General features: G+C 40.2%; 2 long non-coding RNA genes across 2 annotated transcripts in view; one reads left to right on the plus strand and one right to left on the minus strand.

The window, feature by feature from the left end:
- LOC149091566 (uncharacterized) overlaps positions 1–12876 on the plus strand; it is an 87713-nt gene extending 74837 nt beyond the window's left edge. Inside the window, exon 2 of the long non-coding RNA XR_016196875.1 lies at positions 12795–12876. This is a non-coding gene — a long non-coding RNA (uncharacterized LOC149091566). The remainder of the gene's footprint in view (positions 1–12794) is intronic.
- On the minus strand, positions 12133–12953 carry LOC149091567 (uncharacterized). The gene is made up of 2 exons (XR_016196862.1): positions 12844–12953; positions 12133–12729 (listed from the first exon to the last, which is right to left on the minus strand). It is a non-coding gene; the product is annotated as an uncharacterized LOC149091567 (long non-coding RNA).

Genomic DNA, 12953 nt, shown 5'->3' on the forward strand with positions numbered 1-12953 from the left:
AATTATGTTTGAGAAAAGGAATGCAATATAATTTTTTTTATACCCTGAACCCATTGAAAATGGGAAGTCAGGGTATAATGGTTTTGTTAAAATGTATGTAACAGGCAGAAGGAGGCGTGGCAGACCCCACAAAGTATATATATTCTTGATCAGGGCGACGAGCTGAGTCGATTTAGCCCTGTCCGTCTGTCTGTCCGTATGTTTGAACGCGTCGATTTCAGAAGATATAAGAGCTAGAGACTTCAACTTTTTTTTAAAATGTCCGTATATATCACGCGGATATCGAGTTTATCACTAAAAAACGATAACTCATTCCGATACTTTTTTATCGATAAAAAACCTTATCGAAGATCACTTTAAAAATTATATCTCCTACATCTTTCAAGCTAGAGTCTCCAAATTTAAAATGTATATTAAGATTTTAGACAATTTCGGTTTTTGTTAAAATTTACCCCCCACCCCTTAATCCACCCCCTCACCATCATCTTTGTAAAAGTCGTATATCAAATACTAGAGACTTGTGCTTCGGTATACACATACATTTCAACATTATGATTACTTTCTGAAAGTTTCAGTACGATCGTACGTCTAAAAATTAAATTATTCAACGAATAAGTTCTCATAATATTGCCACACTGCAGCGCAACTCAAGCGCAATCGCCTGTATATGTGAGTGTGTGTGTATGCGTGTGTTTGTTTGTATGTGTATGTGTGTGCGTTTGTTTGTTTGTATTCGTGTGTGTGTGTGTGTGTGTGCGTGTGCTAATTATTATTGAAATATCAGTTGCTTGTAGGGTCTCGACTTCTTACTTGTTCTTGAGTGGGCTCTTCTGTCGCGCTCGTATATTTTATTTCGGGATTCCGATGTATGTTCCCTAAAGCAGCCTACGGGAACTATGTCATGTCTATTATTTGGTGCCCATGAACTAAAACTTTGTGAACTGTGGGCGACATGGGGTACCAAGGATACTTTTTCTGATAAGTAGCAAAACCTTTAGCAAGCTTTAAACTTTGCTGAGTCTATATCGTAGTCGCAGTTAATGGTTATTAATATAGCCTGAAAGCTTTTTAAAATTTTACAGTAAAAATCAAGAATTGAATTCAATAAATCAAAATAGGAAAATGCTCTTCTCGCCGTTTTTCTATCATTGGAGTTCCCACTGCCATTTGTAAAAGGCTGGTCCAGTCCACATTTAATCCCATTTTTTTTTTTTTTTTTCATTCTTAACTGTAACAATTTTTTTTCCTGCTTTTAATTTAATATTATTGGCGTCCCTGACATGTCAATTTTATATGCGAATTTTAGAACAAATTCGAAAAGGCGGATTGATTCCAAATTGAAGGGCGTGTGGTTTAGGTATGATAACCTCCGATCTTATTTCAATTGATTGGCGTCGCTCCACAGATTTGGGAAGATTGACACGAGTTGGTTCCTGACAACACATTTATAACTTATCCATCTATCAGTGTCATGTGTCCAGTATACTGCACATATATACATTGAAAATCTGGACATCTAAATTGTTTGTTTCTGTTAATATGAGCTCAGTACTTTTCTTGGTGAATTCGATTCGAAAATCTAACCAATTGCGGAGCCCCATTATTTACAGAATACGAGAAGACGTAAGACATAAAAGAATTTGCAATGAAACATACGCTTTATTTTCATAATATTGAATTCCTTTTGGCTTTTCACTTTTATTCTCGGCACTCCAACAATTCACTTTTGACTATCTTTGACTAGCTCGTATGGAATTGCCGGTGGCCGTTTATAGCCCAGCCACAGGCCCTGCTTCGTGATGTAACGGCGGGACCTGCCTTGCGAGTGACAGTGATAACTACCATCACCCGGCCCGAACGGCACCTCAGCTAACGGTCCTCGATGATCGGCGTGCGTGCGACGCGAGCCCATTGCTGAATCTGTAGAAGCGAAAGAGACCATAGTCGGACCTTGACCCCTTCCCAGTAGTGAGGGTCGCTCCTACAGTACTCGCGTCGCTGTGTGGAGCAACATCTATATGCACGTATGTATATGCATATAAACGCACAGCAAATACGTACGGTAATATACATTAATACCTATATTGCTCTTCACAATATCAAAGCCCTGCATTTTTGCTTTTGTTGAATCCATGACTTTTTGTGAATCCATTTTCCAATTCCTAAAGGCAAGTGCACTGTTAGCTGACATTTACTTTGGCTCGTCTCTAAAACGTTTACTTCTTTATCACATTTAGATTCTCACAACTCCTAGCAGCTTTTAAAAAATCTGCTTTTATTTTGATTTATTAGCAGAAACTGTAGTCGCATGTATGAGTAAAGGAGATGAGTTGTTATTCTGATCGAAAAGCTCAGTAGCTAATTTTCTTGTCAGGCGAGGATCAGCGCTCTCGTAAACACTTTTAGGACGACCCATTTTTTCTATTGCACAATGACCGGAGATTTCAATGAGCATGTTTTTATTCAGCATTTAGCATGCTTTCCTTTAAATCCTGCCGGAGCTGAGTTGCACTTTATCAAGTGTTTATTAATATAATTTACGAAAGCTTTCACGTTTTCATTTATTGTCTTAATGTTCTCGTTCTTTGGTAAGGTTTTGCAATATGTAATATTTCACTGCGTCACGTGAAACGTCAACCAGCTCCGCCCGCTTCAACACATCTTGTACTACAAATGTTGAAAACGGATAAAAATGGTTAGTTTTTTAATAATCTGCACACTTTTGTTGATAGCATCTCACATTAATCTTTTTGCAACGCTTTGCCATGCAAAAGTACTGATCCACTTAATAAGCTCAATCATTAACCAAAGAACACATAGACCGGACACGTAGGTTCGTGCTACGAAAATATGGGAACACAAAATCATTTCTCTTCATGCGCTCGGCCGAGATGGTCGGGTAATGAAAAAATACGTATAAATTTGATTGTGTGTACGAATGGGATGCGATGCTAACTATGGGATATCACTTGTTGAAGCATTTGTATGCCCATGTGCCTTTACATGTGTGTGTGTGTGTATATGCATGTGTGGGACATGAGCATTGGCGTGTGCCTACCTCAACATAGAATTGTGTAAACGATTTTGGGTTGAATTGAAAAGTCGCTTATATATTTAAGTAGCTGACTAACTAGAGTGCTAAGTGCACTTGCCAATACTTTTTATAAGTTCTTTTTACTTGCAAGATCACATCAGATTTTGCCCACTGAGCATTTATTTAAATCAAGTGCTTAGATATAAGTTCCTTGCCAGTCACTATACTACACGCATATGATTAGGTGTATGAGTTACTCGCCAGTCACAGTGCCACAAAGAGGCGCGCTTATTTTGTATACTCTGAACCCATTGAAAATGGGAAATGTGAGCACTTTACAAGATCGACCAAGTGCAAATGCTGAGCTTTAAAATTGCTACTGGCAGCAAGAGCTACGCACACAGGCACACAAATGCTCATTGCGAAAACATTTTCATTATGAGCATCAACGCTTTCATACCCTTTTTTAAAAATAATCATGAAAAAGGTAGCATTCTGTATGAACGTGGAAAACGCCTTACAAATTTCGGTATACCCTTCACTTAAAAGGAAAAAGCTGGGATCGTCGCGAACAAAAATTTTAATTTTTGTGCACGGTTGAGAATATGATTTCAGCGACCATAGAGAGCGAGAGAGAGGGACTGAGAGAGAGAGAGTAAAAAAAATGGCTCACAGCTGTGCTTCATACGGAATTGGGACCATTTCGATTGAGCGTTCACAGCGCACTGTTTTTGTCGTGCAGTATTTTCACTGCTCGAATCTCCAGCGACCGAGCCGAACAAATACGAAGTATAGTGGTAGCCCAACTTAACAGTTTCGAGCTGTAGAAAAATTTGTTCTACATGTCTAGTTTATGTGTTGTCTTGTATGTGAACTTGTATAGCGTAGAACAGGGCGGGAGCTAATATGGTTTTATATAGTTTTACCTTGTTGCCAAGACATGTGAGGTGCCTGTCCAGCATCACTCCTAGATCTTTGTGTGCTGATTTGTGATTCAACGTTTTTCTGTTTAACGTGACTCCAGGGCAGCTAAGTGAGCGATTTGCAAATCTAACATCTGGGCATTTGCGTTTGGCAGCATTGATGCAGACGTTCCATTTTCGTCCCCGTTTCTGGAATGCATCGAAATGTGAATGAAGCAGCTTAATTTTGTGAGCACCGCAGTGTTGTGAGCATATGTCTCAATTGGCACACTTTCTTATGTTTTTACAGAGGGCTTGAAGCCATCGACTGTTACCCGGAATGTACGCCCTTTGAGAAAACTCTTTGATATTCTCCCCCCACATGTTGACACGCTTATAAGGCTCAAAAGAAGGGTGAGAAGAGAATACTCAAGAACTGGGGATACTCGAGTCCACCAGATCTACGCAAGGCTATCCAATCGGCTGCAAAAGGTCCTTGCAAAAGTCAAGCAGAAGAAAATTGATGGAATACTAGAAAGTGCGGGCCCCGATGCACCTTTCAATTACACACTCTGGAAACTTACAAGTCGGTTTAAAAGGGTCGCTATACCAAAAATGCCAATTAAAAATCCATTGGGTGGTTGGTGTTACTCCAGTCAACAGAAAGCCGAAGTCTTTGCAGACAGCTTAGAGGAAAGATTTAAGCCATTTAATCTCACTTCCGATAGGACCAGAAGAGACGTTGAGCTAAGTTTGGAGACGCCCTTTCAGATGTCACTGCCTGCAACTCCAGTCACTCTCCAAGAGATTGTGCAGCAAATCAAAAAACTGAAAACCAAAAAATCTCCTGGAGAGGACTTGCTGGATAATAGAACTTTAAAACTACTGCCCCAAAAAGCGTTATTGTTTATTGTCCTAATACTCAACAGCATGCTTAGACTGAGACACTTCCCAACCTGCTGGAAGATGGCGTTGATCACGATGGTACCCAAACCTGGAAAAAACCACACGGAAGTTGAGGGATTCCGTCCAATCAGCTTACTTTCGGCGCTAGGGAAGATGGCAGAGAGAGTGATCCTGGATCGTATCATAAAGCTCGAGCCTGTAAAGCAAAAAATACCGAATTGGCAGTTCGGATTTAGACAAGGGCACGGCACGCCGGAACAACTGCTGTTTTTATGGACATCCGACAAGCTTTTGACAGAGTGTGGCACGATGGTCTCCGATTTAAACTGAAGAACATATTACCACCGCAGCTATTCCAGCTTGTCTCAAGCTTCCTCACGGACAGGTACTTTAGAGTCGTTGTGAGTGGAGAAAAGTCCTCGAAACGCTCAGTTTGCGCAGGTGTCCCACAGGGTAGCGTGCTTGGACCCACGCTATACAACCTATACACAGCTGACATGCCAACCACAAGTGTAGTTACTGGACTAGATGAGGAACACGTCCTGATAGCAACCTACGCAGATGACACTGCAGTTTTGACCAGAAGTCCTAGCATCAACATAGCCACGGAATCCTTGCAGCAGTACGTAAATAGCTTTGAAGGATGGACCAGAAAATGGAACATAGGCATCAACACCAGCAAGTGCGTAAATGTCACGTTTACCACACGAACTTTGACTTGCAGCGGCATCACCATGCTTGGCTCCAGAATCCCACAAAAGAGCTCATACAAGTACCTTGGAGTTTTACTGGACAGGAAGCTAAATTTTAAGGCCCATACAACCATGGTACGGCAGTCAATAATGGCAAAATCCAGAAAAATGGCATGGCTTCTTGCTCCAAAAAACAAGCTGTCACTCTATAGTAAAACTACGATATACAAAAGCATCCTAAGCCCGATCTGGAAATACGCCCTAGAGGTATACGGCATTGCATCCAAATCAAACTTGGAAAAAATTAGAGTCGCCCAAGCAAAGATCCTGAGGCGAATCTGCGATGCCCCATGGTACATGAGGACTCGAGACATCGAAAAGGATCTAAAGGTTCCAAAGGTGGGAGATGTCCTACAATCACGTTCCGCAAGGTATATAGAACGTCTTGACAGCCACAGCAACGTACTAGCCAGACGGCTAACTGCCAAGCCGAGGAAGAGACGACTCAAGAAGTGCCACCCAACGGACTTGCCCAAAAGAGTGATAACATAGACAACAATGTAGAACTAGATTAAGTTGCCATTATGGTAGCAGTAAGCTCGTTAATAAAATATAAAAATTTTTACAAAAAAAAAAAAAAAAAAAAGAAAACTCTTTATGATCTCGTACAGTTGTGGTGGTAGCAGGCGCTTGGCTTTATAAAAAAGTCTACGGTGCCAAATTCGCCGACTTTCATATTAATGGGAAATATCGTACACACATAATGCCGTTAAGGATCAGCACAAGGAGGAGTAAGGCGTGCTCTGGAAGAAGTCGTAGAGCACGGTTGTCAATGAGGTGCTCGCCCAGGGCCTTCTTGGGCTTCAGCTTGGCTATGAGAAACTTTACTTCATCCAGGGTAACAGGATCATCAGGCAATGCTATTTGCTTTTTTCGGGCAAGCACTTTTGGAAGACGATTTGCAAGCTCTTTTTGGATCTGTTTAATTCGGATATTCTCGCATATTTGCTTCTGGCTTTTCGTTTGAGACTAATGAAGGAAACAGAGGGTAGTTGCTGAGCCCTTAGCTTTCCATAATCCGAGCTTGGCTGATCTTCTTCAACAGAGTCGGTAAGTCTTGCTCCATAACGTTGTCTGCTTCTTCTGCAGGAGCACCAAAACGATCATTGCTTAACAGAGTTGGTTTCAATGAGGTTGGCACAGTAATGGGTGACGGCTTACATTGACCTGTAGTATGCAGCTTAAGCTTACGTACAAACTTATACGTATCACAGCTTCTTGAAAAGGGTATTCGGCTTTTCGAGCGTTATTTTGAGGTATTTGCTTCAGCGTATCAGTCTTGGAGTTACTGCCAATCAGTGAAGAACATGTGTTGGACCCTATAATATCCGCCACGGTGTAAGTTTAAATATAAGTACAGCTTGCTTGTGACGTAGCTATAGTATAGTCATTGGGTAAGAGTTAATAAATTGACAGATTGGCTGCTTGGTGTCAACTCATTGTTTAAAAGCTCAACTCAAAAACTCATCGTTTTTGTGAGCGCATAGTTGCAGGGTCTGCATTCGAAATTTTTCTCATCGTCTCAGCCATTTCATTTTTATCGCTAAGGTGTGAGTAAGACGACTAATCTTCACTCATATTAACAATTGCTGCTGTTAAATAGACGACCTCTCGCTAGCGATAAGCGCAAGGCAAGGAGAGAGCGAAGTGCTAACGAAGTCTCCCACCTTCTGTGCTTTTTATTACCGTTTTGTACTTCGGCCACCGCTCGGCACTGGCTAAAAATAGCTATTGACAGGTGCTTGCGCTGTAAACTGAGCACCTCAGCTGTCAGGTCAGCTGCTTAACTCCTGGCTACCGGTTTATGCCTGGGCTCCATTTTTTAATTGCGCCGGCTCAAAAGAAGTTTTCGCCAACTTTCGCCAAGACAATGAAACAGCAGCAGTTCACTACTGCTGTGTGGCTTGTGGTATATTTATATATGTCGTATCGATATTTTTATTTTGGTTTTTTAATTTGTATTTCTGATATTTCGTTATTCAATTAATGCTTGTACCATCACTGATCTACGTACATATGTACCATCTCTAGTAAGCGAAGTAAAGAGGACAAAAGAGAACCAAGTTGTTTTACCATTATGGGGTTCTATCCCTTTTCTAAGCGCGAGTAACTTCGGCGGGTAACTCGCGCTTATATTGAAACATCTGGTTTCATTTCAATGAAAGAAGGAATTTTAAAAAAAGTGTAGTACCTTATACAAAATGGGATGCGATTGTCGATCCCTTGCACCAGTTCATACACATTCATACATGCATATACAGGAGCATGCAAGTAAAAAAGTTTATAAACCGTATTTGTACTTGTCACTTTAGTCAGTCAGCTACTTAAATACATACATACATATGAGCGCGCCTCTTCAATTCGAACCCAAAATCGATCACACCATTTTAGGTTGAGGCAGGCACACGCCAATGTTTATCTCCCATGCACATACACAGACGCACATGTGAAGGCACATAGGTATAAAAATGCTTCTACAAGTGATCTCCCATAATAGTTCACATCGCAGCCCAGCATACGCACAATAAAATGTACATACATACGTATGTATGTATGTAAGCACTTCACAAGATCGACCAAGTGCAAATGCTGAGCTTTAAAATTGCTACAGGCAGCAAGAGCTACGCACACAGGCACACAAATGCGCATAATACATGTAGAAAGGCAGCGTGTGTGTGGCGAAAAAATTTTTATTGTGAGCACCAACACAAATAATAACGAAAACGCAAATATTTTGTGTGTACGAGCTTGGCAAACGGTTTGAAGAGTTCGGTATACTCTTCACACAGAAGGGAAGGCATGGGTTCTTGCTGCGAAGAAATTTCAATTTTCGTGAGCTGCTGCTTGTGTTCACATGCATACACACATCTACACATTTGAGAGAGCATAGAGCATCGAGAGAGAGAGAGCAAGGGAAAGATTGAGCATAGAAGGATCTTTTGTTCAACATTTGACCATCTCGGTCGAGCGCGTGAAGCGAAATGATTGTGCTTTCGTATATTTTCGTTGCTCGAGCCTAAAAGTAATTCGCCGAGCGAATTCACAGCAGTCTGGGGCGCTAAAGTCCCAGAAAAAGCGTGCAAAAAGCTTTCCACTAGTTGTCTAGTCTGTGTTCTCTGGTTAGTGGTTTTAGCTACGAAAAAATATCAATTTTCGTGAGCTGTTGCTTGTGCTCACATGCATACACACATATATACCTTTGAGAGCGCAAAGAGCATCGAGAGAGAGAGTAAGGGAAACATTGAGCGTTGAGGGATCTTTTGTTCAACCATCGACCACATCGGTCCAGCGTATGAAGCGAAATGATTGTGCTTTCGTATATTTTTGTAGTCCGACCCTAAAAGTGAAAAAGTGAAAATAAGTTTGCAAAACACTTTACACTACGTGTCCGGTGTATGTGTTCTCTGGTTAGTGGTAATATCAATATATTATGAATTAAATAAATATATGATATGATTTATATTGGGTTAGTAGCACTAAATTCGATATGTTTACGAATGGAAAACTTAGAGCCTTCTGGCAAACACATTATATACATATTTAAATCAAAACATATTAATTTTTGTAAAACATCTATATAAATGAATATGTAAGTTAAGACTGTCGACAATCTAAGGAGGCTGGAGAGTCCAGACAGTGGTCAGTCAGTGTATATTCGGGCTAGAGAGAGTTTAGATCTATTGTTACTAAATTATATAAAATATTTCTAGATTGAGGCCACAAATAGTCAAAGATTGGCCCTGTGATTAGTTGATCGTCATGGCGAAAGCAAGACGAATCGGGAATTGAATTCGTCTAAACTCAAAGGGCATATCTGTTGGGATCATCGGAATCCTAGGAATAAGAACTTCCTCATCTTTAAATTTTCCTTTGAGTATCGACGCGTGAATCACATTGCTCATCAGTTTTCTTATCACCAAACGCGTTCCATTGCACAGTTTTGGTTGGTTTAAATTTCTAAGCACGATATCTATCGAGCCAACCTTCAGTTGTAAATTGTGCGGTGGTAAACCAGGCACGTCCAAGGAGTTCAAAAGTTCAGTTGGATAATTAGTGGCTTCCTCGTTTGTTACACAGTCGATAGATTTGAATGAATACAGAGTACCAACGATTTTATTTTGAATTATAAGATTAAGGTCATCCATATCTTAATTTTTAGCCGCCAAAATTGCTCGCTCACTTAACCATTTAGTATTTTTGTGGAGAGCAATGATATTCGGAAATACTTTGTGGATAAGCTCATCTTTTAATGAGACGAAATTCCAAAAATTTTGAGGAAATGAAATCAAGCCACTCGAATCGTCAACGTGAATACGGCCATTACCGATATTCAGCAATTGCTTCGAAAAATCATCAGCAAATAGATCGTTCAACAATGCAACTCTCATATTTACAGGCAGCTGAAGTTTGGTTACATATCGCCACAGATTTGATGCTTTGAGGCAAGCGTTTATTTCGTCGGCAGCAGTAGATCTTGGAATTACTGGTAGTGTTTGTCGAAAATCGCCAGATAATAAAATCATTGAACCACCAAAACATCTCGAGTCATTGCGCAGATCTTTTAATTTTCGGTCTAGTGCTTCCAATGCGCGTTTGTGCGTCATTGTGCATTCGTCCCATATGATAATTTTTGATGCTACTAAAACTTTGGCCATTGCAAAGTGTTTTGAAATATTACATGTCGGTTGTTCAGTAGCTTGAAGATTTAATGGCAATTTTAATCATCCGTCTAACAATGTGGCCGCTATTCCAGAAGAAGCAATACAGTTGCCAAAATCAATGACATGAGAAATGTCTTCCCAGTTCCACGGGGGGCATTAAAAAAAAATAAGCCACCATTTCCATCATCAATTGCATTAATCAGTGTATCATAGATTTCCCTCTGCTTAGAATTCAACAGTCGTACATTCGTTTGAACTGACTGCATTAGTTCATGTGGATCATATTCACGTTCACGTTCTAATTCTCTATTAAATGCGTTATTCATTCCGCAATATGGCGCTGGCATTCCTAACCCATCTAACAAACTGCCGCATATGAGATAACACATATCTTCGATCAAAAGGAAGGCCTGGTTATGCATCTCCTGGTTCGCCTCAAGATCAGGATTTCTTGAGTTGATACGACTTCGATATAAAATGTGTTCAGGCACGAACATAAGGATTGGATTGATGATCATTTCGTCAAGAATATTAACAATTATCAAATTTGTATTTGTCCTGTATATTATTGAGATTTCCACAGACAGCAATTCCGGAAGTCACACACTTGGCCCCCCGCAGAATGTTCAGGCATGAACATATGAATATACGATGATCGTATACATGCCTCCGACGCACTCAGCGACTAGCAGGTAGTGCGCTTTGATAGCGATAAGGGCCACATGTACGGACTGCATAAATATACAAATGAAGACCAACCCTTGCAACCCCAGAGTCAGATTACGAAGGAGACGAGCGCTGAGCCTTACAAACTCAGCGATAGGATAAGAATAGCTGATAGACCAACGCGGAGTCTTACACACTCAGCGATAAGATAAGAATATGTAATAGCCCAATGCTGAGCCTTACACACTCAGCAATAGATACATTAGATTTAAGGGTTGAAATTATACATGAGTCTGGGTATATAAACCCAGGCTCAGAAGAATAAAGATCACTACGAAACTAAACACCATCATAGTCAAGTGTATTCGTTCAAAATGTCTTCTGACATTTTATCTTTGTATTTGTTCCACAGGTCTCGTGGTTTCGATGGGAAGCATGTTGAAATGATGATTGCAAATAATGTGCGTATCTGACTTGGAGATGCAAAAATAATAGCTTCAGCGATTGTTGTCTCCCAATTAGTATCGTTTTCAAGCAAATTCAACTCTTGACACGCTGCACGAAATGTGGGGCACACTATACCATTAACAGTTCGTAGTGATTCAAATGATGTTGGCCCTCGAACATGTACCAGCCACAACCGCAAATAGAAACAATCATCATTCTTTGGATGCACTGTGTAAATACGACCTAGAGCCTCAACAGAACGCATATCTGGATGACCAGGAAATTCATCGCCTTGCTTCCGACGTTGAAATTTCTTTGATGTAGCGTTCCAAGTGTAATAACGTTGCATTTCCGAGTAAAGCAACGTTCGTGCGAATGGATCATGTTGACAAATCGTAAAGAAACTGGTCAGTGTTGTCGCTGGAGGTATTTGGGCACGTTGAGCAGCATTCGACTCTGTGAAATATACTCTCTGACCGTTTTCTAGATGCACCCCCAAATGTACAACAGTGGGATAACGTTCGTGAATAGGGAATGAAAATATACGCCAAATAGCTTCATTGCAGTTCATATATCTACCTACTTGATAGCGCGTGATTTCATCGTTGATATTGGCTGTTTGGATACCAAAAACCGCCATATCGCTCCCTTTCGTGACATATATTATATAAATATAAATATATATATATATATATATATATATATATATATATATATATATATTCGTGATTACAAAATCATGTAGGTCTGGATCGGTTTCAGGAGCAGGAATTTCCGCACATATGATGTCATCTATTTGATTTGGCCGAATTCTGTCTACTAACCAAATTAGAATATGAGCATGTGGTAGGCCCCCTTTTTGCCATTCGACTGAATACATCCAGCATCGAGTAATCCCACAGACGTGCTGCTTAACAATGTAATTTATTAGTGACCGAATTTTTTGCGTGAAAACCCGTGCGGTGATGTCGTGTCGATCACTTGATGTTTGTCCGGGAAGCAGCAATTGAATAATTTCCATCCATTTCGGATTACATGTAAATGTAATGAATAGATCTGGCCGACCATAATGACGAACATATGTCATTGCATCTTGCGCATATTCATGCATATGACGCGGGCTACCTGTGTATGTCGCTGGTAAAATAGTCAATCGACCAACAGTTTCCGAATCTACTTCAATTTAGCTTGATTCAAACGGATAAAAGTCAGGCGCTCCGTTTCGATTTTCACGTACATGTCAACGCAGTATTGTTGAAACAGTGGACGACATCGCAACAAATAATTGTCAGAATTTTCACGAATCATCAAACGATATGCGTAATAATTCATCGAACTAACATTCTTGGCAGTTTCCTCACCTGAAACAAATACAGTAAAAATTGTATTTTAGAACCCCTAATAGGTTTACGACTCTTACCAAAAGCAAACAGAATGAAATGTATATAAAGTTAAAATAAAAACAATGATTTTACCATTCAATGGATTAATCATTTTGATATTAAAGTGATATCCATCTCCGTCTCCTTGCCAAAACATCAGCGGGTATTGTAAAGCGTCATATGAACGGTGCGTTTCAGATATT

This window comes from Drosophila navojoa, chromosome 4 (genome assembly GCF_054131105.1).
Source record: "Drosophila navojoa isolate 15081-1374.11 chromosome 4, UAZ_NAV_1.0, whole genome shotgun sequence".
NCBI lineage: Eukaryota > Metazoa > Arthropoda > Insecta > Diptera > Drosophilidae > Drosophila > Drosophila navojoa.